The sequence below is a fragment of the Neodiprion virginianus genome, chromosome 6 (assembly GCF_021901495.1).
Source record: "Neodiprion virginianus isolate iyNeoVirg1 chromosome 6, iyNeoVirg1.1, whole genome shotgun sequence".
NCBI lineage: Eukaryota > Metazoa > Arthropoda > Insecta > Hymenoptera > Diprionidae > Neodiprion > Neodiprion virginianus.
This window is the reverse complement of record NC_060882.1, coordinates 23205674-23230517: the sequence shown is the minus strand read 5'-3', so window position 1 is coordinate 23230517 and position 24844 is coordinate 23205674. Positions and strand designations below refer to the sequence as shown.

At 45.5% G+C, this 24844-nt stretch overlaps 2 protein-coding genes across 18 annotated transcripts in view; one reads left to right on the top strand and one right to left on the bottom strand.

Moving 5' to 3' along the window:
- Window positions 1-24844, bottom strand: part of LOC124307949 (uncharacterized) — a 194043-nt gene that overhangs the window by 46929 nt on the left and 122270 nt on the right. The gene's annotated exons all lie outside the window — the stretch shown is intronic.
- The window catches only part of LOC124307950 (hemicentin-2-like), a 297325-nt gene that overhangs the window by 257488 nt on the left and 14993 nt on the right, over window positions 1-24844 (top strand). The gene's annotated exons all lie outside the window — the stretch shown is intronic.

Below are 24844 nucleotides of genomic sequence, written 5' to 3'. Positions count from 1 at the left end.
TGGACACAAGAGAACGCGAAGAAGAATAAAATAAATCGAGTACATATGTATCACGGATTTCAGGTCACAGGGCGACCCACGCAAATGGAGGAAAATCGTAAGAGATAAAATGTGAATGTCCCGAAAGATCCGCCCCATGTGTATGACAGCATTAAAGTATTGTTACCAAGGAAGCAGAGCGCTGGAAGATCCGACGGGCATTCTCTTTTCATTCACCATTTCATATATTACACTTTTTCATGCCAATATTGTCCCCCTGCTCAGGAGGAGCAAGGATTTCAAAGTAGGAACGAAAAAGGATCCGTCGAGGAACGCGAGCTGGTGTGGCAGGACCTCCGACCACTGCCAGTTTTTTTCAGTTCAAACTCTCATTAAGCTTTTTCCCCGCTTAATATCACGTGCATTCGGTCATGGGAGAAAAGCAGCGATGGTGCAAACCTCCTTTGCGCTGCTGGTTTTTATCGTCACGCCAGTTAGATTCGCGGAGAACATAATTGTACGCCAAATTCTCTAAAAACGGGCCGAGCTTTAATGCTGTGCTCATGCATGCAAGTAAGCGTTGCCATGTGACTCGGGGCGCAGAACTGCGTCTTGGGCTGAACGAATTCGGTCAGAAAAGTCTGTTTATTCGGATCCCTCTTTTTCATTATCTTTCACGTGCGTTAATTAAGCTCAATTTGTACCATAAGCGTATCAGGGTCGCCGATGACGTTACTGATAATTGTGCTTCTTTATTTCGTAACATTTTGCATTGAAACTAGGATTCACTCGGTACTTGTACATCAGACGTAGTTTCGGATGCTCTCCGGTGTCTGACGTCATTTCCGGAAGAATCTTGAGTCCGGAAGCCACGCTTTCGAACACGTTGCAATCGGGCTGGTGAATAGTGAATGAGGTTCGTTACGGGCGGCGAATGCTGACAGTAAAATTTCATAATTGCGATTGTATTATGGTAGGGCGTGACTGGTGGCTTTTCACTTTCTACTAAATAATTACGACCCATTGTCTGGTTTTGAACAATAAATATACAAAATCTCGTAGGACCGTGATATTACAATATTAATAGTCGCGATAAGGCAGTAAGCGACGTTCTGCATCCATTTGAAACAATCGCCAAGGAAAAAAGATTATTGTAGGTACTTGGGTCTACCAAATTACAATGTTCATCCGACAATCGCAGATCTTCGTTGAATTATGGTGTCAATTATGATTCGCGTTGAAGTGTTTTCTTTTTTTCTCATTATCGCATTCTCTAATTGCCCAGTATCAAGAATTTTCCACAGTCCCGTTAGGAAATAAGAAAACACCGAATACCAGTTCCTTCCAGTCACGCAACACTCGAGATATTACCGGAGTTCTGATTCCTATTTTTGAAAACGAACACACGATATTCTCGGCAGAACACTTACGAATTGTACTTTCATCTCATAATAAGTGTGATAAAAATGACCTCGGTCGCGAGTGTTTTCTTCCTTACCGAGAAACGAAGTGTACCCTAAATCAGCAATCCTCGTAACCGAGTAGGTATGAAAACTAATTCACGCCCGCATCGCGCCAGTCAATGGGAGTGATTTCATTTCCGTCGTGACGTCTTGGCTCCGACATATAAACTGAAAAGCGCCTACCTGGATCCAACTCACAGATGAAAGCTCAGTAAGGGTCGTCGGGCAGAAGTGGAGATGGGTTTAGCTAGGTGCATGGGTATCCGGGTAGTCGGTACGTCGTGTTAGCTTTGCCTGAGACAACTTGACACGTTTGCTGTCGCGAGAGGTTACGGAGGCAGCACCCGACCCATCCACGCTACCCTACGTATATCCACCCGAGAGAAGCGCCCTTGAAGAACGAGGTACAAGACGCGTGTTGCTCGACAATCTCAACGCCCTGGTCGTATATCTCGATCTCGTGTCTCCGTGTCTTTACCCTCGCCCAAAGTAGGCGAATACGAAGACGGAAGCGGCGAGGCGAGGCGCGGCCAGGGGAGAGGAGAGGAAAGGAGAGCCGAACGCGCGATTTCTGGTCTGTAAGAAGTGGGCTTGCGAATATCGCTCAATCGCAGCGGGAATAAATTCAGCGTGGTGTGTGATTCCTTTAAAGGAAGGCAAGATCGCGTGCGGTTTGTGCGTCGAGGGGGGCCGAAGATGCCGAGAGTGCGAGCTACTTGCTCAATAAACAGAGAATTATTCCAGATTGGTGTTATCAGCTTGGAAAATGCTCATTTCCTCCAACCATCCGTCCGTCCGTCTCACCGTCGACGGTCCGTTTTAGCGGAGCAAGTGGAGCAAAGTGAAAACGGAGGAGGAAAGTGAGGAGAGAAGGTAATTACAGGGAAAGTAATTTTGCCGGAAAATAACGTTAAGACCCAAGGAGTTTCCAAGGCTCCTACAGGCTTCGAGGATTTCCAACTCTGTTTACACCAAATCGTCTCCGTGGAACGCAGTCGCTGAATTTCAACGTGTATCGTTTCACCGATAGACGACGAGAAAGTTCCTCGCGGAAAGCTGAGGTGTCGAGAATCGAGAAACGGAAAATGAATGAAACAAAACGAAACGGCTATACACTTGCGTCCGCCTATCGTCACACCTAGACACTGTACGCGAAGCTGGGAAATTGAAAAGCGGAAACTCTGACCGATCGGTTTTAAAGACGAAATAACGGGACATTTATCACGAGCGTGAAGACACTTCGACCCCTTTTCTGGAACCACGTTAACCCATTAGCAATAGTTCGTTCGAACTCACCGTCACCGCGACCACCGCTGCCATTTTTCAACTCAACGTCCGCATCGCTCGACTCCCGAGATCCAACGCTTCGTCAATACCGCGGTAAACCGAGGAAAAAGTAGATTTCCGTGACATTTTCTACAGGGTAGAAAACATAATCTGTAAATTAATCGATCACCCGGAATGTATTGAAAATTGATGTGAAAATTTGAAGCAAAAAGATGTGACATTCTGAGTACTTCCGGCGATTCCTCCTTATTTTATGCAAAATACATTATAATCAACGATCGATGGTGAACGTGAAATAAATCTGGAAGCAGCTGGATGGAGAAATTTGAAAAGCTTCGACGTCGTAGAATCGCACGATTTCTAGTGTGGAAACAAATTAAAAGAATAAAAAAAACCGTGTAAAAAGAGGGAAAGAAACTTTGCAAGTTACAAAAGTTTTGAAATACTGCATGGTCTCGTAGGGAAGCGTCCCAGCTGCTCAGCCTACAACGCATCGGAATTTGAATTAATTTTCTTCAAACCTGAATATAATGAAGTTGAATACAGTATAAAAAGAGACTTCAGCGATCTTTCAATTATTGTTGATAAAGTTCTTGCCAACATCGACTTCTGATGCAATTTTTTTGATCCGACGGTTGAAATAATCTTTTCCTACAGAATTACTCGAAAGGAGAACTTGTTCAATTCCGAAATATGACCGTTTGAAAACAAAAACCCGAAAACCCAGAGCTTGCAGCAGACATGAATAAGCCGCGAGACGCGTATATGAAGGTTAAATTTTCCACCTGAATAATGAACGTCATGAAATTCAGGAGTGACCGCTTGATGCGCCTAAAATTAGGGAAGGATGAACTTTTTTCAAATCCCGTCGGCACTTTCGTGCAAAGGCTAAACCCTCTTGACCCGGAGCCGACAACAACCTACGTCTGCAGTCGCTCTTTCACATTACACGCGCGAGTACCGCACGCATGCTAAGTATCGTGTTTGCCTGCAGGTTTGTCTTTCGCGTGCAATAAATCCCGAGAAATTTCTAACCCGGCCTCACTCACACTCCGCAGAGACGAAAGGGATAATCCTTCCCCGCGTTTCTTCATCCCCGTCCGCGACAAGAGCGCCCACGTGATATATGAACGGTGCGTAAACGCATCGCTCCGTAACTTCCGACGAAAACGGTGAACAGCGTCCGGTTATCCCTCCGCGTGCCGCTTCGCCGCGTTGCGGGTTATCAGGGCCCAGCCGGTCGGTCCCCCGGGGCCCGTCTGAAACCCAACCTTCGTCGTTTCCCGTATCGGTGGAAACCTGCGTCGCCTGCGCTTATGTATAATATAATTCAGCGTCGGTTGAGGAGCCAAATTTCTGCGCGATTAAGAGATTTCGAGGCTCGTCAGCGCGGCTTAGGCAGCCACACATCGGCGCCCCCAAAACCCGGGGCCCCAGGTTCGAGCCCTCGGCTGAGAATTTGACGTCTCGTCGTTCAACTGTCGCCTGCCGCGACCCATTAAACCCGCGAGCGAGTCGGTCTAATAATTCATCCGAGTAACGCTGGCTGCGCCAGGCTTCGTCCCCTTCGCCACTTCCCTCTCTCCCTCCCTCCCTCTTTCACCCCCCTCGAGGAATCCCTTCGTTGAAATAGCGAAGAACTCGCTACCACGCGCGCGTCCACGTCTTCACCGACGCACAATTCATCCCTTAACCGGGTAGACCCGGCGATTAATTAACAAGAATTACGGAGTCTGTACGCGTGTATAGCGACCGCGAGTATTCATCCCCGCCCCTCGATGCCCCTCGGCATTCTTTCGTCACCTACTTTCGGGCTTGAATAAAAAATCACCGATCTCATTATTTCCGAACCCAATATCCGTGTAGAGGCGCGATTTTCGAGGACTGCGATGTCCTTCCTCTTCCCCCCACACCACCGCCCTTCGAAACGCCCCCGAATCCGCGCGGCTTCGTGGTCTGATCGAATCTGTCAAAGAGTAAAAAATGTCGGTATTAAGATTGCGAGTAGCGTTTGGCACGGACTAAGTTGGGTGGGACTGCCGCGGGAATCTAAGAGTGAAGAACGTGGAAGAATAACGGTTCGGCGTGGAAAGAGAAAGAGGAAAGAGGAGCACGAGGGTGGGGGAGGTAGGATGACGACTGGGGCCGAGGAGTGAAGGGGGAATAGATGTATGGCAGCAATGAGTAACGCCCGATGTTTCCCCTCCGCGCCCAAACCACCCCTTAAGCCGACACCTAATTTTCCGCATTTCAACCCTAATCCAACCTATTCTACGATTCGCCCCGAGATACGCTGCACTATCTTCGTTATCGGATGTCTAGAAATGCGGTATTTTATCCAAATTCGAATATACGTATTATAAACTTACGTTGTGGTTTTCCGCAGATTGGCACCATCGCTCGCTATTCTGTTCACCAGTTTTTAGCAAATCGCACACGCAATGTACAACAGAATAACCTTTTAGCGATAAAGGATGACGCCATCGTCACAGCGATCTATCTTCACTCGGATGATTGTCAATTTTAAAAAAACACAATGTTTAGTGATTTTTTACCATTGACCAACGCACTGTTCCGATGAGCTTAACAAGCTGAGCGCGACGAACACGTTTCTTGCGAAATCGCCGCAGTTCGAACAGTTTTCCGATAATCTCGCGGTAGGTATATGAAATTTTTTCTGTTGCAAAAATTTACACCTGGCACCGATCACTTCCAAACGACAAAACACCGCGAAAAATCCACAAGCGTCGGTTTTTTTTTATTTATTTTATTTTTTTTTTATTTTTTCACTTCTGAACGAACGAAACGTTTCTAGAACTGCAGAGCAGCGCGCATCGATTCGTCCGATATTCAGGCGATTACGCGTCAAACTGAGCCAAGGTATTTACTCGTCAGCTATATCTACCAGCTGTCAACCGTCCCGGGGCGGGACTTTATCACCGACGTTTGAGCGAGAAAATGGTAATGAATTTTTTGACGGTGGCGCTATGCGGGGTCGCGTGACGCGTATTTGCCCTGAGCCTCCCCTTCTAATCCGCGTGTACATCTCGTTGTCGTGTTTCATTTTCACCCACCGCGGGAGGAAAATTATAAAAGGTATTAAGTAATCTGGGCTGTTGAAGTTTAAAAGCCCTTGGCTACGGGGCGTTTTTCTATGCGAAACCATTAGCTTCGTTCGTTCCTTCGTTCGTGCGGTGAAATTCTCGAGGAACAGTTCACCCGGAATCTTCGAGTGGGAGTGGTTCGATTAGACCTAGCTTAAAGTACTGCAATCAGTAAATACCTACCCGCTCTCTGCCGTGTAGGTATATATCTAGGTGGCAATTAACTGCTAGAACGGGGCATTTTGCCAGTAATGCTGGTAGAAATAAATAGACGGCGACTGCTGCTACCAGCTCCTTCGCACCGACTGACGATGGGCTAATGTCGTCGTATAATACACAGTCAGGCGATCTAAGGTATAAAACCGAGAACTTGATCGCGTGACCCTCGAAATAGTTCCCTATCTCTCACTAAAACGTACATGTAAAGGTTAGAAGAACGATAGGACCGATATTTATCCGTGAAATAATTTGAAAACTCGTTTAAACTTTAAACTATCCTCACGTTAAACCACTTCCAGGATGGATTTGCTACCGTCGAACAGCACACGCGTCTAAGGACATGTTTCACCTACTGTAATCCGTGTTATTCAGTTGCCGGAGAGGCTGAATGGTTTTTCTTTGTTTTTATCCTGGTATTCTTATTGTGAGGATTGTAGGCTTTCGTTCAATCGTCACAGCACTTATAACTCACATGGCTGCAGGGAATATAACTCACAAATTCGTTGATTGAGTTTGACATCTAGAAGCACGGTTGTTTGGAAGGCAGATTGAGCTTCGAGTGCCGAGCCGATACCTGTGAAGACGTAACTCCCCGGTCCCTCGTCTCGACAGTTTTTCTAATTAACATCCATAAAGAGCTGTAAAGGCAAAACTCTAGAAATAAATACTTCGGCACGATACTTATATTTGTTGATTATCACAGTCATTTGTCTTAATAACTGTACGAATAAAGATCTGCGGGGGGGAAAAAGACCAAGCAAAGCAAAATTGGAGGCCTAACAACGGTATAAAAACAAAACCTGCTCAGCAGCTGAGAAACTAGCATTAGGCGAGAAGTAGATTTTATTCTAGAGAAAATAAGAGCCACTTCGAAGATGCTGGAAAACTTTTCCCATTTCAAGCAACCACTCGCTCTATATGTCCGTGATAATAATAGTAATAATAATAACAAGACGAAAAAGAACAAGAAGAAATCCAGCCCCACCACCGAGAGACAACCGGCTACGTGTGCGCGAGACCTCGGCTTAGGATGTTTCAGGTTACTTTGGGTTACTTTGGTCCACGTTGTCGCTTCTCTTGCACCCCTTGGCACCTCGATGTTCCGCCACCTTTCGGACCGAACCCGACACAGGCCGCAGGTGTGTGTGCGTGTGTACCTTGCGCTTTTCTCACCCGGGACACTAATTCTCACCGCAGTTTATATATATTGCATTTATCACGGCTACGTGAGCCGCGTTTAAACCCTGTTTTCCTATTTCCTGTACCCGCGCTCCTCGCTCTTTGTATACCGAGGCTTGTGCAACGGCGACCGAATAAATATTGGTAGTATGCCAATATATTTGTATATATTGACACAATCGTGGTCAGAAGTCTCGACTCTCCCCTTGTATTAGCACTGAAAACAACTATAAATCCTCATTTTCGTCCGCCGCAACACCTTCGCAGAAATGTTTGGTTATTCATAACCCGGTAAAAGATATACAGTCGGTGTTTTTTCAACCTGATACATTCAAAGTTCACCTGGACGAATGATAATAATTACTCGAAGCTTGTTTCCCGACCAATTGGGTTATTGCGATAAGTTGTTTTTAATCAATTCAATTCAATGCCAATTATTTCATCGAAATATGTAAAATCAGCGACAACGAAGGCTGTTGGAACCAGGATAGTGCAGAGCTCAGATGTTCCGCGTACATCGTACCAAAGCTACATCTGCACAATGGAGACTGTTCTTAGATCGATTCAGAATTATCTGGATCAAGCCGTCCAGAATTCGAAACCGATCTAGGCGATCGGCTTGGGCTTTATTGGATCGCGTGAAACGGGACGCTGTTTGCAAACCTGACGTTTACCACCGTTAGCTGAATCTGTTTGCTGGCAACTGATATTTGCTCGTTTATTACGACCATGACGAGCCTCCGGAGTATTACTTGGGGTCTTAAGTTTAAGGACACTTCAGAGAAGCCGACAGTGTTCGTGGAAAACGTTATTGCGTCGTGCACCGAGTGGTCTTCTCGTTTTTCTGTTCGATTTTTTCTAGAAATACATTCGTCGAATCGTGTAACCGGGTATCCGGCACCACTCTCCTTTCAAACGAATAAAATACGCTCATTGTAACGCCCCCAAGGATCCTTAAACCCATATTTCGTTGTGGAAAATAGGAAGATCGACGTTGAAGAAATAATTTTGGTAGAAGGTTTAGCCGGTGGTTTATATGTATTTACTGGAAAAGCCGTAAACCACTTCGGAAAAATCGTAACACCACAGCGTCGGAAAGGCGGGCCTCGTAAAAACGAACGACCCTGGAAAGCACGCGATGTTCTTTAAATATTACGACGACAAGAATTCTCCTGACATCGTATACGTATACCGCACGAATTGCACACCTATACGACTATCCCATGCACGATTCGGAGAGGTAAAAGTTCTATGAGGAACTTGCTTATGAAGGGAATACGAAAGGAAAATATTTGGAAGAAGAAGTCGAATAAGGATGAGAAGGCGAATTATCCTCACCTTGGAAACGTCGTTTCAACGTCGTCGAATTGGTCTATCGTGTTTTTCTCGAAACCGTATCGAGTTGTTCTACAGTTTTAAAGTAATTTGATCGTTCGTACAAAGTTTTGTGTGTATAAATTAGGATAACGGGAGTTAAGTTAGATCGAAGAGTTTCCGAAGAAGCGTCAGGAGCCCCCGTCGCCCCCGCCTGATTGGCGGGGTTGAAAATCTTGAATCTTGGCACGTAGTGGCAGTAATGATATTGTTTAAAAGTTGCAACCCGATGTATAGACGGTGGATGCGAGGTCTTCTCCTCCGGACCGACAAGACGCGGGGACAAAGCGTAACGAAACTTTCGAAACGAGACATTTTTTTGATTATGTCGAAAACTTTGAAATCTCCGTAATTTATATGCAGCTGCCGATCATATCTCGGGGCACTTTTAAATTACTTTCTTCATTTTCCAATTTCTGTAAAACCCGTCGGGCTAAAATTCTAATAAATTATTGAAAACCCGGGGTATTCATGAGCCCCGCGACTGAATGAATATGTAACAGAGGCGATATCACGGCTTTCCCAGCGTTTATCCTTGATATCAATTTTACTCTACCAATATTTTCGATGTGACACATACCTCCGTGAACCAGGTTTATTTTAAGCTGCTGATTTTATTCGATTACTCTCCCCGTATCTACCTGTCGACGAGGCAGCCACGCGCCTCGCCGTCCAAACATATTCCTGCTCGAAATTCCAAATTTGTCAAACACATTGTAGCCTTACACGCCCGCGATCCCTGTCTATCGTACTCTACCGGCTTCTGTGGAGCTCAAATTCTATACTGTGCAAACAGTATGCGAATTTGACGTATAGCTTTCTATTTGATAACTATCTACGCCCTCCGCACCTCTCGGCCCAACTACGATCAATCAAAACTAATTGCGTACCTACGTTCTCTCGATTTCGCGTGAATATTGAGATTTCGTTATCACAGATTCGAATCCACGCCACTGGCTTACAAGCAAACATTATACGCCCCGCGGCTGTGGCAGGGCAGAAATGACCCGATCGAACAGGGTCACCAATAATAGCACGTCCTTTGACTTTCCGCCTATCTAATTTACCACGGATTTGATTGAAATCTTTTTGTTCCAACTAAATCAATTTCCATCAGAGATAGGTATGCGAACACGGGGAATTTCATCGAGTATCACCGTATTCCGAAGGCCTACCAAATTCTCTCAAAACTATTATGATGTCACCCAACTGCCTGCAAAAATTACCTCTTTTAATTTGATCCACAGCATTCCGTAATTCATTTGACAAAATCTATTAACGATACAGATTTTTTTCTCATGCCTTGTATTTTTGTACGCAGTAACTTGATGGCAAGAAATACAACGTGGAAGAACCTGAACTTTGTAATATTTTTTACCCTCATCCAAATACCGAAATATTGAAATATCTTTTTTCTTTCATTCGTTCTTTATATATACATAAAAAATATGTATACGCATATAAACCTAATTAACTGTACAGGTACAAAAAATTACGAGGAAAAGTACAATGAAGAAAGTGAGTGAAAAAAAAAATGGAATCGAACAAAGTAATTACTTTTAGCCGTTGAGTCATTAGTAACTAAATCCATCGTTAGGAAAAACGGTTAATTTGCGAATCGCTCAACCTCGATTGAGGATACTTGAATAAAGGAGTGAAAAGGTGAGCCGTCGGCTGTCTTGGCGATGAAGCTCACCTGCAGGTCCGTCGGATACTCCCGATCCCTTCGCGACGCTTCGCAAATCTCCATCCTTCTCAGCGAGTTCTCGCTAACTGCTTCCCAGCTTCGTTACACCCCGTTGCTATTTTGTTCAGCTTATGTTAATACGGGGTACTCGGGATGGTTAGAGAAGATCGGAGAGATAGGGACGTAGCTGTATCTGGGCGTAGCACACATGTGCGATAATATTGCGCCCACATATTCGCAAACGGGCGCGGGGCCCGAGTGGGTGGGCATATAGGTAATACTGTGCATATACCTACGGATCGTCGACGTGGTCTAGGTAATGTTCATCTCCTGTAGTATATTCCCATTGTGCGCTTTCCTGTTATACGGATGAATATTCGACGTGCCAGCTTAGGGTGCTACATGCACAACTCCGCGATTAGGACCCGCTCTGGTATTTCGTATTAAACGAAACGGCTATACGCCGACAGGTGAGAGCTTATCGCCGCCACGTAAACTAAACGCATGGGTTAATGTCTCAACGCGACTCTAGGCGCGTCTGCTTAATTGTAAGCCGAACTCCGCCATCGGCCAAGGGCGAAGATTCAAGTCGTTTTCTGCAAACATTCTCAGTCGTATTAAATTCCTCCCAATTAGTCGATTCGTCGTTCAATTTTTCAAGTCCTCTTTCCTTTCACTGTACCTGCCTACGCTACGCTTATACCTTGTACATGCGTAATACTGACATATACATTCTCGTATGAAAAATCAGGTGACATGTCAGCTTTACCGATTCAGTCTTTACGGCATCGATAGGCTTTCGCAGTCGCTTTTACAAGCAGGTAATAACTCAAACTTTGTCGTTTAGAATCTGTACCCCTGCAGACTGGAGGCACGGTACAAAGGATCCGATAAAAAATCATTTTACAGACGGTATTTCAGGTTCCCTGCCACAATTTGTCCTGACTGGCATCCTCGCGTTGCTGCAGAAGTTTCTCACTCGGATCCCGTTGTCATCCGCGTTGAACTCGTTGAGACGCGATAAACTCGAAGACCGATTAACCTTCTCCAAAAGTTACTCTATCACCTCGCGACACGAGGATTGACAATTTCCTGCTAACCAACTAGCGTAAATTGGCCTAAGAATAAACGGAAAAACTCGGTAGAAATTCCTCGACGCTACCACGGATTATTTTTCGCAACGTACCACGTTATATTATCCATCCTGGCCAACGAGGCTTCGGGAACAGGGACACGTTTTGTGCCCAAGTTTGACAGGTTCCGGTGGGCTGCAGTGGCTGTCAGGACGCTAATGCGTATGATCGATGGGGCGGGTCGAAGGTAGCCAAACTGGCGGGATCGTAGCATCCGTCCACCTGGACGTCCATCCCCGGACGGAGGCGCGGCCGCGAATTTTAATACACTTTCACAGCCGGAGACGCGGAGCCTAGAAAACGCGGGGGCGTCGCCCGAGATAAGCTCTCCGGGTATTTAACGAATACCACGGTGTGGAAATTTTTAATTAAACCGAGTACCTGCCCGCCCGCGAGATTTCCGAACCACACCGCAACGAATTAAGGAGATAGTCCGAAGGATACTTATACGCCGGATAATTAATGCGGCGGTAATTTCAAGTGCCGAGGACGAAAAATTGGACGAGGAGTTGGAATATTATTCTCATTTACGCGCGTTTCCCCCGCGTCGGCCAATGAGGAGGAAAAAAAGACGGGCGACGGAAACAAGCTGGCGAACGGGGCACCGTCCGGTCGAGTCCTCGTGTTTTCCACTCCATTTACCACTTCTTTCATAATATATATAACGGCCACCCCTTCCTGTCCGGGTGCTTCGACGGCCACCGCGTTAACATCAGGAGCGGCACTCAACGAACGCCGGCGAAAAGAGGCCGCTGAATGCTCTCTGTGAGCGTTCGTTGACCCGTGAACGGAGGCGAAACTTGTTACTATCAGCTGTTACAGATTTTTTACTTCGGGTTTTCTCGCCCTTCGCGGGCCGACGGACTCCCTGAATATTCCACCCCCGTATTTTCCTCCCGTTTAACCCTCCGCTCACTCCTCATTGAACACTCGGGGCCCCGCGTGGTCCGTCCGGAATTCCGCCGCGCGGCGATTTTCTGAACTGGATGTATAGCTCCGATCGTTCCGAATGCACCCTCGGTATATTTCTCCGCGTATTTTCTCCCCCTCCGGACGATGCGAATCACCTGAATCGGATTCAAGTATAACGAAAATAAATTCCACCTCTATATCTTCGGCACTTCCCGCACTCTCGACGAACAGCAGCAGCCGCGAAGATGATCGATGGAGAATATCGTCATCTTCACACCGGGACGCACCGGGGTTGCGTCGCGTCGGTGTAACAGCGTGGCTGGTTTATCCTTATCAGATTATCCAAGAGGTAACCTCTAATAATTACACCCTTCGACATGGGGGAAACCTTACGCCGGGATAACAACGCGGAACACGCTGCGAGAGGACGATCTCACCCAAAGCAATTGGTAACGCTCTGACATTTGGGTCAAGAGCTTTTGAAGCGTATAGCTTAGCTCTACGATAGGTTGGCGGTCGCCTTATCCCTAACGAGAGACACCGGGAAAATGATCGCTAAATTCGGCCCCGCTCCACCCCGGAGCGTACGTGTTGACCCATACATGCCTCTGTTTACCGCTGATATTACGAATGCAAACAAACGTACGTGACGAATAGAGAAACGATACCTTCGGCACGGGAAAACTCTGCCGGCTGGGTTATCGCGGTGTGGGGATGAACTCGCGTTTCCTCGCCTTCCAACAAATACGAAGTTTCACATTTCTTATCGTCGTTTGAAAATAAACGAACATCGACAACGGTTCGTATCGTATCGCCTGAGACGTAATTATTTCTAGCCGTTAGTTCTCCGTCGCGGGACGAAGGTTTCGAGGAAGCAACGATTGCATCCAAACGGATGAAATCTATTTCGAGAAATGACATCCGGCTAGCTCCTAACAGGGGATGAAAATGCGTCTCACTTTTTTTTGCACCCACGACTTGCAATCGATATTTTTTATTCTGGACCAGATTGGCGGACATGAAAGTTGGGACCAAGGGCAGCCATCCCGCAGGACGAGGTGAAATAGGACTGGTGACGCCCGGATGAGGGGAAGGGGTCATGGGTAACAACCGCCCGCCGATGGTACATTAAAAGCTTTGAGCTTGACCGCACTAGCGTACCAAGCCTCGATCAATGTGTCCACTTTTTTCCTTGCCATCTCCTCGGTTCGACTTCATCTGACGGAATCCGAGGATCTGAGTCGCGGATTCCCCGGGGCAGACAGGCACCTCCTTCTCCTCTTCGGCCACCTCGCCAAGCAAATTTAATTACGCGGAAAGGAAAAACAAAGAAGAATGGGACTGACGCGACTCGCATTGGTAACGGCCAAGCGGACACGAGTGGAAATTCATTTGAAACGTTCTTCGTTACTAATGTCTGCGGTCTTTATTGGATTGCCAAATTGAATGTCCGAGGCCCCATTTCCACACCCCTTAATCCCCCGGCGTCTCCATTCGTCGCTGTATCAATCGCCTCGCTGTCATCCCTCTCTTTTACCCATCATGTCTCAGCGATCTCCCTTAATTGATTGACTAACTAATACCCGATCGGAAGCTCGGTTGACAGCCAAGCCGCCGAGAATACCCGAACAGAATTATGTCACTTCGAGATAGTGAGTAGGCGAGACACTCGAGTGGCTCCTTTCTTCCTTTATCACCCCCTCCGCACCCTTGATCCTCGCCTACATTCCACATAATCCCTCAGATCTCGCGGCGAAATGCGCGAGCTGGTGACTTCAGTCGAGTGACGACGTCATCTTACTCGCGTAAATCTGCTCTCGGATAGCAGGAAGAGGGGAGGCGAGGGAGGGGATTAACGGAATACCGTAATTAAACGATAATCGAATCCGTTATCCGATTTTTGAGGTAGCCGATGACAAATAATTCGCCAAATTCGCATACAATAGGCTCGCATAAATCTTTTTCGAAAATTTTGATACCGTCGTTGTAATTTCCACGCTTTATTACGCGATGGCACAAAGCGCGGCCTCGCGTACAACCAGGGGCATTAATTTTTCCATTTGTCATTTCATGGCGCGCGCTAATTATCGCGCAGCTTGTACCGTACGTGGCGTTAGAAATTTATAACGCGTTACACGCAGAAATGCTTTTCCCCGCGTATTAGTTCTCGACCAGATTTCATTGCACCTGCATCTGGCAACGGACGAACGAGCCTCACTTTTTCTCTCCCTAGGATTTCACACTTTTTTAGAGGGTGACGTCTTCAGCTACAATTTGCCTCCCCTGCTACGCGAGGATAATTATACAATATCCGGAAGTAGAAGATTTTCGAAATTCATCCTCATTTCCCCCATTGCCTATTCCGTCGCTCGGTGTAACTCGCGGTGTCGTTAAAGGCTCGGGTAAGAGACAAAGGGAGGGCGACGGTGCCGGGGGGCGGTGGGTGCAAAGCATAACTGATTGTCTTTTGTTTCGGTGCTTTGTTCTTACGTGTTTCTCCCACTCACATTTGTCCCCGGTCTGGACCGCCGGGTTTGTTTGCAGCCTCGGTTTCTCTCCGTTCCCCGTTGCTTTTCCTCCCCCTTTCCTCACGGCTCTTCTCGTCTCACCGCGTCGCTTATATTTTAGTTTACGCGAAGCGGCGGCGACGGCGGGGGCTGAGTAATGAATATGGTTGGGTAAGTGTGCGCTTTTGTTATAGGGGGAAGAATGATGCGCTTGGGAGAGATTGAGACGGAGTTTCGTTTCTTTCTTTTTCTTCTCTTTCTAGGATTCCTTCTCTTATACCTTTTATTTCCTCCTTCTATCCTTTACCTCTTCTTTTCCTCCCTCTCCTCCAACAAATTCGTCGAACTGTATATTCCTACAATCCCGCGATCCCAGCCTCTCGATGATACCGGAGCGTGTCATTTGCCCTTCGTCTGATTGGAAGCTACGTGTCGTACGTGTTCGCCGAAGCGTGAAAATCCTCACGACGCGCCCTTCTTTCCTTCTTCCCTCTTCCCGAATTCCCTGCCCACCTTTGCTTCCTCTGCTTCTATCTTTATTACGTTTTTCTCTCATACATCCACTTTTTCCCTTTTCTCTCTCTCTCCCTCTCTCTGTCCTTCTCTCCCGGATAATCTAACGCTCTGATTGTTTTTGCCCGACTACGTTTGCGCTGCCGGTGCTTCAATTTTGCGATAATCGATCGCAACGACTGGAATTTCGGCACAAGCAAAGGACGCGCAGTCTACTATATATATATATAATATATACTGAGTGAAATGTGTGAAATGGATCGAGGTATTTAATAAGCTGACGAGACTTGATTAGAAGGATGGAATACATTTTATTTTGTGTTTGACTTCGTACACGAGGACGTTGCAGACTAGCAAGTGACGTAAGGACGCAACAAGTTCTTGACCCGTCGCAACTTTGTTACTTGATCGAACCAATAATGAGAATTGAAACCTTGCGTTTTCCGAAGACCAAACAAAGAAGAGAAAAACCAAAAATTGACGCTGACAATCTTTTTGAAAACGTTTAATTACGAGCTTGTCAATTTCATCGTTGACTCTCAGTGTAAAAGAGGGTTACAGAGATAGTCGTTTTTCTCCTTTCAATCCGTACAAGTATCCGGCATATATTGACTCGAGAAGTTAACCAGTTCAAATAATGACCGAACGTACCAGGACCCGCTCTGGAACTAAAGCCATTCTAAATCCAACGATGTAACTTTGGTAAGATTTACTGCAGGCCAGGCACTCATTTGGCAGCCAATTACAATGGCAGTGAAGTGAGGGCGGCGCGGTGATCGTCGGGCTGGTAGAGAGACGGTATAGAAGCTAACGGAAGTGGTTACGACCTTCCCCTCGATCCTACAACGCTGCGCCATTACTATCCCACTTCAACGTATCTCGGCCTCACCTTTACCACCGCTGAGGAGGAAACTCGTGTTAGCCCGAACGCGGCGGCTCCCGAACAGTCGTAGACGGATAGATTCATGGCTGTAACGCCGTTATGATTGCACGTGTAATTGAAACACAGGAATCCCGCCACTAAGCCCGGGGGTAAGCCTTGAATCCAGAAAATTATTATCAGGCTTCTCCTGTATCCTTACCACTCGGCGCGAGGATCGCAGAGACTCGATTCGCACCGTCTATATTGCGCCGATGAAATGGGAGCAGTCATCTCCGCCGAATAATATTCCGTCCATCCCCAAGCTCGTCGGTCTACTGTCAGACAAATTGACAGCCCTCTGATCGTCGGCAAAAGACTGAAAATTCCTTCCAACAACCCCGCCTGCGGTGATAGACCGATTGTCAACGCCGACGGTAAAAAAAGATAGGCGCGTACTCTTCGCGTAGGTACGGATCGGCAGGATTGGGGATTCTCAGCCGCTGCGCGGAGTCATTACTGGAGATGACGCTTGACACGGAAGGCGAACACGGGTTCTGCGGGGTGGAAATCATTTCAAACGATACTGCAGGTGCGGGAAGCAGACTATGCACAACGTCATCCACGGGGTCTGCACGCTACCCTTTTTACAGGCTGCATCCCCCTTAAAACGACGCGCGTTTTGTACAGCGGGGGCAGAATGATTACAAGAATATTACTACACTTCTGGGGTAGTTTTTACTTGTAAATTTTTTGTTGCTTTGTTTCTTTTCCTTTCTTTTTTTCCTTACTATTATTGTTATTATTATTACTATTATCATTGTTGTTGTTGTTGTTATTACTACTACTACTATTATTATTATTTTGTCATTTTCTTTCTACCCGGTGTTATTTCGCACCGTGCTGTTTCCCCTTTTACCGCACGTGCATATTACACAAACATACCTGCGTTTGCACGTCTCGCTGATTTCTTTCAGCGACGTAATACGCGGCTCCAAGCCTCGAGACAGGATGCAACTGGCGTTAACGAATCCTCAAACAAGATTCTACGTTTCATACCCGGAATACACGAAGGGCACGTGTGTATGAAAGAGAGTCGAATGACAATCGGATCAACTATTCCGACATTAAACTTTTTCACACTCGTCTTTCAAGAAAAATGATATACAACCCGACGCCGAGCGTCGAAGTACAAGACTGGCGTCTTTTTACGTAAAATAGAGTAGAAAAATCGATCAAGTTCTGGGAAATTGACACCGAAATGTGTTTCAGGACCATTCTTAAATGTTAGTTTTCGTCAGCAGGTACAAGCGGATATCTAACAGACGTTCGCGAACAAAATTTAAATTTTTTCATTCACTTTTCATTATTACGAGCCTATCACTGTGGAAGATGTATACTTTGACACTTTTTTATGTCAAAAATTTCACCCCCCAGACAGGAACTAAAGTCCCAATTCCTCAAGAATCTATCCGCCTCTACAGTAGAAGCAATCGTCGTCGGGATAATGTATACATATATATATATATACACAATGACACATTTTACGTGCACGTAGTACGTATGGCAGAAAGTTTCGCGGAGGTTGTTTTGAATAGAATCGCGGTAATTGACGAGAGACAAAAGAGTGTGTCGGCGCGAAGAGAAGCGGATTGTCAACGTAATCATTCGGATTCAGATAATAATAGGTATTCCAGGGACGCCTGTAGAGACGTCTGGAAGGGTTCATTATTCCCGTGTAGATTGTACGTGGGTCGAGGGAAAATCACAGACATCTGTAAATCCTCAGAAACGTAAATACACCCACGTGTAGGGGATACAAGGGTGCACAGACGCGGTACGTAGAGTGAGACGAGTTCAAACCCCGACGTATTCTTGGCTAAGAACCAAGAACATTAATTACTGTGTTGGAACGAAAGTCAACGTCTGATGTCGCAGGATCCTTTCAAGTCTTCGTTGCAGGACAGTCAAGCATCAGCAGACTCGGAACCGATTCCAATTTCGGGCTGACCTGCGGAGGCCGGAGGTTCTCACACTGAAACGCCCCCTGGAATAATTATCCACCCCTTTATCAAACCGCCAGGAAACTCGTTACGGCGTACTATACAGAAGGAAACATTCTTGCGGAAAGCGGAAGTTTCACGTTTGCCTCAGGAAACTTATCGATCTCGAACCCCGAACTTCAACGATTGAACCGGTCACGCGATTCGCCATTGACGAAAGCGCAGGAATTAGCATCGAAACAAACGACGAAGGCGTGGTTTCCGCCAACTTTTTTTCCCCCCGAACTTCAGCAATTCTCTCGGGTGAGATCAAGCGGTACTTATCTTCCTTATTAGTTACCGGACCTTAGACTCGCATCGCTCACAATCGGACATTTCTTCGCGTCGGTTACAAACTCGAGAAGAATAGCAGCCGGGCATGCTAGCGAGCTGATACTCGGACAGATGTAGAAAGGAGCTGCTGGAATTGTGTTCCGAGTCTCGTAAGGACCTATTAGCCCGCGCCTTTTATATCCGGTAGACGACAATCCGAGTGCACTCAGGACAGTAAGGATCAGTTCGCAGCAAAAAATCTGGTCGTGCAAAGCAGAATTTCTTCTCTTCTGTAAGAGAGAGAATATAAGAGAAACACGGGTGAAAAAAAAAAAAAAAACAAAGAAGAAGAAACATCTCTTCGTCAACTGCAATTGCCATGAATCGTTACGACGGGGCGGAGTAATGAACGTCGTACCTTCTTTTTATACGTTCATTGCGAAAAGCTGCGGAAAAATTCCGCTTTCCTCGACTGTACAGGGGAATTTGGAAGCGTCTCACTTATTTTGGCGTGTCCGTACTTCAGGGCGAATATTCAGGCACAAATAGAGATAATCTTGAGCGCTTTATGCTTCACTCGGCACCCCATATTGCAGTTGCGGCTCTTGCAAATGTGGCGGCGAAAACCCGTGGCGCAACTACGGCGTTGCGTATATTGCGCCATTCAAAGTCAAGGATACTAGCTTGCAGACACGGTATTGGCACTCCGGGTACAATATATGTACATAAATCAAGCAATAGTCGAATGAGGGGAAAATTTTATGACGGCGAAGTGAGTGAAAATAAAAATGTTGCCTAGGCGTGCCCGTTTATTTATGAATTTATCTGTATAATAAAATTGATATAGAAATTCTGAACGAACCTTCGGATTCTTTAGCTGGTCCCATTAGGCGGCTCTATCTCCCTTATAAAGTCGATAGCTGAGAACTATTGTTGTGCTCCCTGCAGGCTTAATGCGAAAACGGAGAGATATTAAGCATAATAACGGGTCGGAGGAGAAAATAGCCGAAAAAAATATATATCGGTACAAAAAAGTGGAACCAAAAAGATGGCCTCTCCGCGGGTATCCACTCCTCGTTATTTTTCTCCGCGAGGCGAGCTAGGACGAGGCTGAAAAAGCTAGAGGCGATCTCTTTGAATACGCGGCTGGGGCAAAGATTGCCAACGGTAATAATTATGCTATCCGAGCTTTTATTTCAAAGGTCACTGAGTCCTCCGCGACTCACAATAGCGGAAGACACAGCGTCGTTCAAAGCAAAATTTTTACCGACTCCTTTTCCTCCTCTATTCCTCTTTCGAGAGTTGTTACAAATGTATGTCACCTGGGGTCGATGAAAAAAATCAACTACACGCATCAAGTATTTCCCGATAAATTAACTCCCGCTGAAGCTCTTTTCACAAATTACAATCCCAAGCTCCCGTGTCACACGGAAATATAACGCGGTGAAAATAACGCGAGGGAACGAATCTGGCGAGTGCTCTTTTCGCGACTTGTGCGTCAATTAATTAATTACTCCGCCATCCCCATTGACGTATGCATACAGTATATTTGTTTCGCAAGATCGAAACCACAGCGGGCCAAGTTGAATAAATATCGAAACAGAAATGCTGTTCAGCAACGATTGAGATTCTATCGGTGTGAGAAGTAACAATTATCGTTAATTGAACCACCCTTCGGGTGTTTAAGATATTGGGTATATATGACCAACCGCCCACGTAATTTCGCCTGCTCGCTTGACAACGTCAAGCAGCGCCCAGAGGCGGAGCAATTACAACCTGGCAAGGTGTCGGTGTGGTTGAATAAGGTCAAGTTAGTCTCAGGTGCTCGACGAGGTCGAGTGACGTGTGTCCGTGATATTGTAGGAGGCACTCGACACACGGTTTGCTGGAGGCTTCGCGTAGTACAAAGAAACATCTCGTGTACTTACCGACAACAGTGCAAGTCGTGCATATAGTTGTTATTTTCATTCCAACTCAATGTTCGCGCAGGTACAAGCATGAACACACGACGATGTGACTGTCGGTAGAAGCTTTTTAATTTCAATGCGTATATCGTATTTCTTTCCTCGTGGAAAATGGAAAAAAGAAAATAATAAAAAGAAGAAACGAGAAATCGCCGAAAGTTAGAAACATGAAATGGAATCGAAAGATTGCAAGATTTCTACGAAACCTTGTCCAGTTTCAACTTTTTCGGTTGGTTAGATTTCAATCTCTCGACAGTTGAAGGTAAGAAATGTGTCAGACATCTCTATGGAAATTTTATGCAAGCGTGTACCTTTTCAGACGCTCTACCTCAGGTGCTGATCACGTGGTCAACGGAATAAATTGATACGGAAAACTTCAGAGATTGATTCACCCGATTTCGCCTGTAACGACCGCATGGTATATGATACATTGAATTGGGATCTAAAAAAAATTAATCAACGCAAACAATCTCCAAAATAGAGAAATATAGAGAAATACAGCCTACTATGTTTTCTGTTTACGAAAATATTTATTATTTCACACATTTATTCGTCACAAATATTAATAAACGCAACTCCATTTGGGAAATTAATCCATTTTTGACATATTCAAAAATGTCCCGTACGAAAAAAAATATATTTTATTATTAATTGCCGTATATTTTTAGCGACATCTGACACGCATGTCTTCTCGCCGGATGAAAATCCTCTGCTGCACACACCCAAAGAAAATCCAACATTCCTCGAAATTATGTTGAATGTTTAATATTATTATGGTTACTTTTTTTGGGGGTTTTCTTAAACGAATTATTTGTCCGAAACGTGAGGCGAATACGGCACTTTTGAACGTGACTGAAAATCCAGTTTTGAACATACACGCAAGGTTGAGATACTCGAGCGAAGAATATTATCACGGAGAATAACAGTATTATCGAAACATCCTAACACGTGTTCAGCACGGAGCGTAATTGTACAAGATGGTTGAATTTTTCCGTTCGGCTGAATAAGGGTGATTTCTCCACCGCCTTTATTCCTCAATTTGCCCTTCACGATTCTGGGTTACCAGAGCTCACCAGGGAGCGAGGAATAAGAGAAGTATAAAAGTGAAAAATCAAGAAGACTCCGCAAGCCGAGGCTAATAATCTTATACGGCCGGCGGATGAGGCGCTCGCAAAATAGGCATCATGAAGTCTTGAAACGACCGGCGAATCAATTGATTTAAGACCGCGCCACAGGCTGCGGGCAAATCGGGGATAGGAGGCGAGAGTGCCGAGGAGGCGGGGTGAAGTAAGAACGTAGTCGGTGAGAGCCCGCGAAAAGACGGTCCTTCAGGATTAAAATAAATCCTAATCTAGAGACTCGGTCGTAAAGTCGAAAGCTCCGAGTGGATCGTGAAAGGGCGTTTGTCCCACGCGGTTTTGCGCGAATAAAAGGGCGTCGCTACGATGGTTCAGTTTAATCCGGTAAATACGAATCACGGTGGAAAATTTTTAATGAAATGTAAATTGCTCGATTTTTCGCCCACGTCTTTTGAATCGACGCAGGGCAAACTGCGACATTCGTCGACGTTCGATGGCAAATATTTTTATACCTCCGTATACTGCAGCGACAGTTGCAAGATAACGCGGGAGAAATCGTGATGCGATGCATTGGCAATATGAAATAAATCCGGAAATCCCGCGTGTTCGAGAAGTCGCACACGCAGCGCACCTCTGGAACAATGAAATCGGTCGCAATCTTTCTCGCTATTCTCGCTCTGTGTCCTATTCACTACGCCGCCCGCGCTACTCGAGGTGCGGGTTCAATCCACACGGGTATACTAACAACCACGTTGAGATATGGAGAAGATGCGCAGGCAGGTAATATTTCAACCACCGTGCACACCTAAAGCCGGTCAGGTAACGCGGCTCTTCCTACAACTGTATAACGTAATAAAGCGGCATGGAAAAATATAAAGCGGTAGATCGTGACTGAAAATACATCCGGACAGGTGTATTTCTTGAACTCTGTTATCGGCATTGAGAATCACCGATACTGCGGTGTATGTTTTTTGAATTTTTTATTTTATTTTTTGTCTTCTTCGTTCTTTCTTCGTCAAACTGATTCCAAAACCGTGCACGTCTGATCAGCTTAAACTCGACGTACCGCATTGAATTCGTGGAAAGTTTTACACTGAGGAAAAATAAAAAAGGAAAAACACAAGTGTCATGAGCGTTAGCTCTTTCCTTCCGATGGGAAATCCCACGTCGATTGAGAAAATTGAATTTATCGTACCGGCGAACCAATTTTATTTTGAAATCAGCCGAAAGATTATAAAGCTTCGAGACATTTTGTAACTTGAATTAATATTCATGACTGAATATTTGAAGTTCGCCCTTTCAAAGGAAACATCTTTGCTTCGAAACGCGATTTCATACGAAAGAGGAAAGAACAAGTATAAACGGAGAGTCCAGACTCTGCAAACAGCCAAAATAAAATAGGAGAAAACTCTGAAGATGAGCGAGCAAACAAGAGCGTTTAATTTTCGGCAGCGAACTTGTGGACCATGTTCAACAAACAATTATGACCGTTGACTGTATAATATGTGTATATAAGGCACGTCCTAAAGATGTCAAATTGAAGAATATAAAATTTTCCCAATTATAAAGAGAAATGTATTTCCTTCCTCAAGGAATAATGAGATCGCACGAAACCCTTTGCCGAGGAAAAGTTTTTGCCATTAAAAAATTTATTGAACTTGCCAGTAGTGAAGAGCACGACGAAACATGAATTGCCACGAAGGGTGGAAAAGAGGAACTGAAGAGTCTCTCCTCGACTAAAAAATTAGAATTCGAGATGTAAACCGGGGAGGAGAGCTTTTGTATACTTTTCTAACGACAACAGCCTCGCTGGGTTTGTCTTTAATTACAGGGCACTTACATTTCAAACTTGTTAAGGGACGTTGATTATTCCACGCTTTCGGCTTAAAAAAATTTTCCCCTCTCTCTATCTCTGCTAAATTTCAATTGACTTGAGCAAGTATCATTATGTACGGTTCGTTAAACAGCTGTCCTCAGTAAACACAACTATATTATACATCTAAACGAATGTATAGACGTTGTACACATAAGGGATACCAAAAAGGTGTAAAACATGGAGCGATTCGTTTGCCCTTATTAATTGTGAGCGAAAAGAGAAAAAACTAAAAAGAAAACTGTATTACCATACCCATGATATTTAACCAGCAATAAATGTCTACATAGAAAGATAGGTGGACCCTAATAATCATGAACAGAATAACGTCGCTGAAACATTACAAACTTTCTCTCCCCTCGTCGCACGAGTGACGTATAATTTAGCATTTACGCATGAAAAAAAGTACCTAAACATATAGTCGTGCGAGTGAGTTTACGGTTCCGTTCTGCCAGAGTTTAACGAAAGCATTTCGTCCCTGATGATTCGGTTCAGAAAAGTAGAGGTGTGTACAATCAGGGTCTGCTGAAACAATGGTCGGACAAACGTTATCGCCAAGCGTTGCGATAATCTACTAGCCGAGATGGGATGCGGAATCCGTCCTGATGGCCGGTCAGCTGCAATACGACTTGGCCGTATCCGTACGGAGTAAAGTAAAAAAGGGATCGTTGGACCAGAGGCAGCTCATTAGGCGGAATTACCCCCAAGACGCCTCTAGCAACACCTTCGTCCCTCGGCGGCGAGGCTTTCACCGGGGGCTGCAGGACGACGGCCAATACTAATTAGTTCCGTACTTGAGCCTGCGCCTTATTCCTGATCTCCCCCACCGCGTTGCGTTCATCCCCTCGTCCGGGCGCTCCGCTGATGGATAACCTAGATTCCTTTTATCTCCTGGGCAAATTTCCTGCAGTCCAAGCCTTTCCGCGCTACCCGAGGATCGCTTTACCCGGTTACGTTTGCCCGATAAACCGAATCATAACCCGGACTTGGCTAGTGCACCGTTGATAAATTCGATTTGGTCTATTTTTCGACCATCTGCCACACTCCCCTATTCTTGCAACCCGTGTTGTATCCTTTGGTCAAACAGTTTTTACCTCAAAATTTTCACGTGATATCAAACTTGGGAGAATTTTTTTTATTTAATAGACATACGCGGTTGATCTGAAAAATTCTCTGATACATCTACCCGAGAATTGTCGAAAGACGAACAAGTTTCTGAGAAAAATTTTATTCGGATAAGTCAGACCTGTAATCACTGACGTGTACCGAAAGACCCGGTCTTTCAGAAATTTTCATCAAAAAATGTTACAGTATACGCGGTGAAATTAAGCGTATGAGTTCTGGACTTGAAAGGTGATCCGCGAAGGAATGATAGAAATGAAACAGAATACCGGATC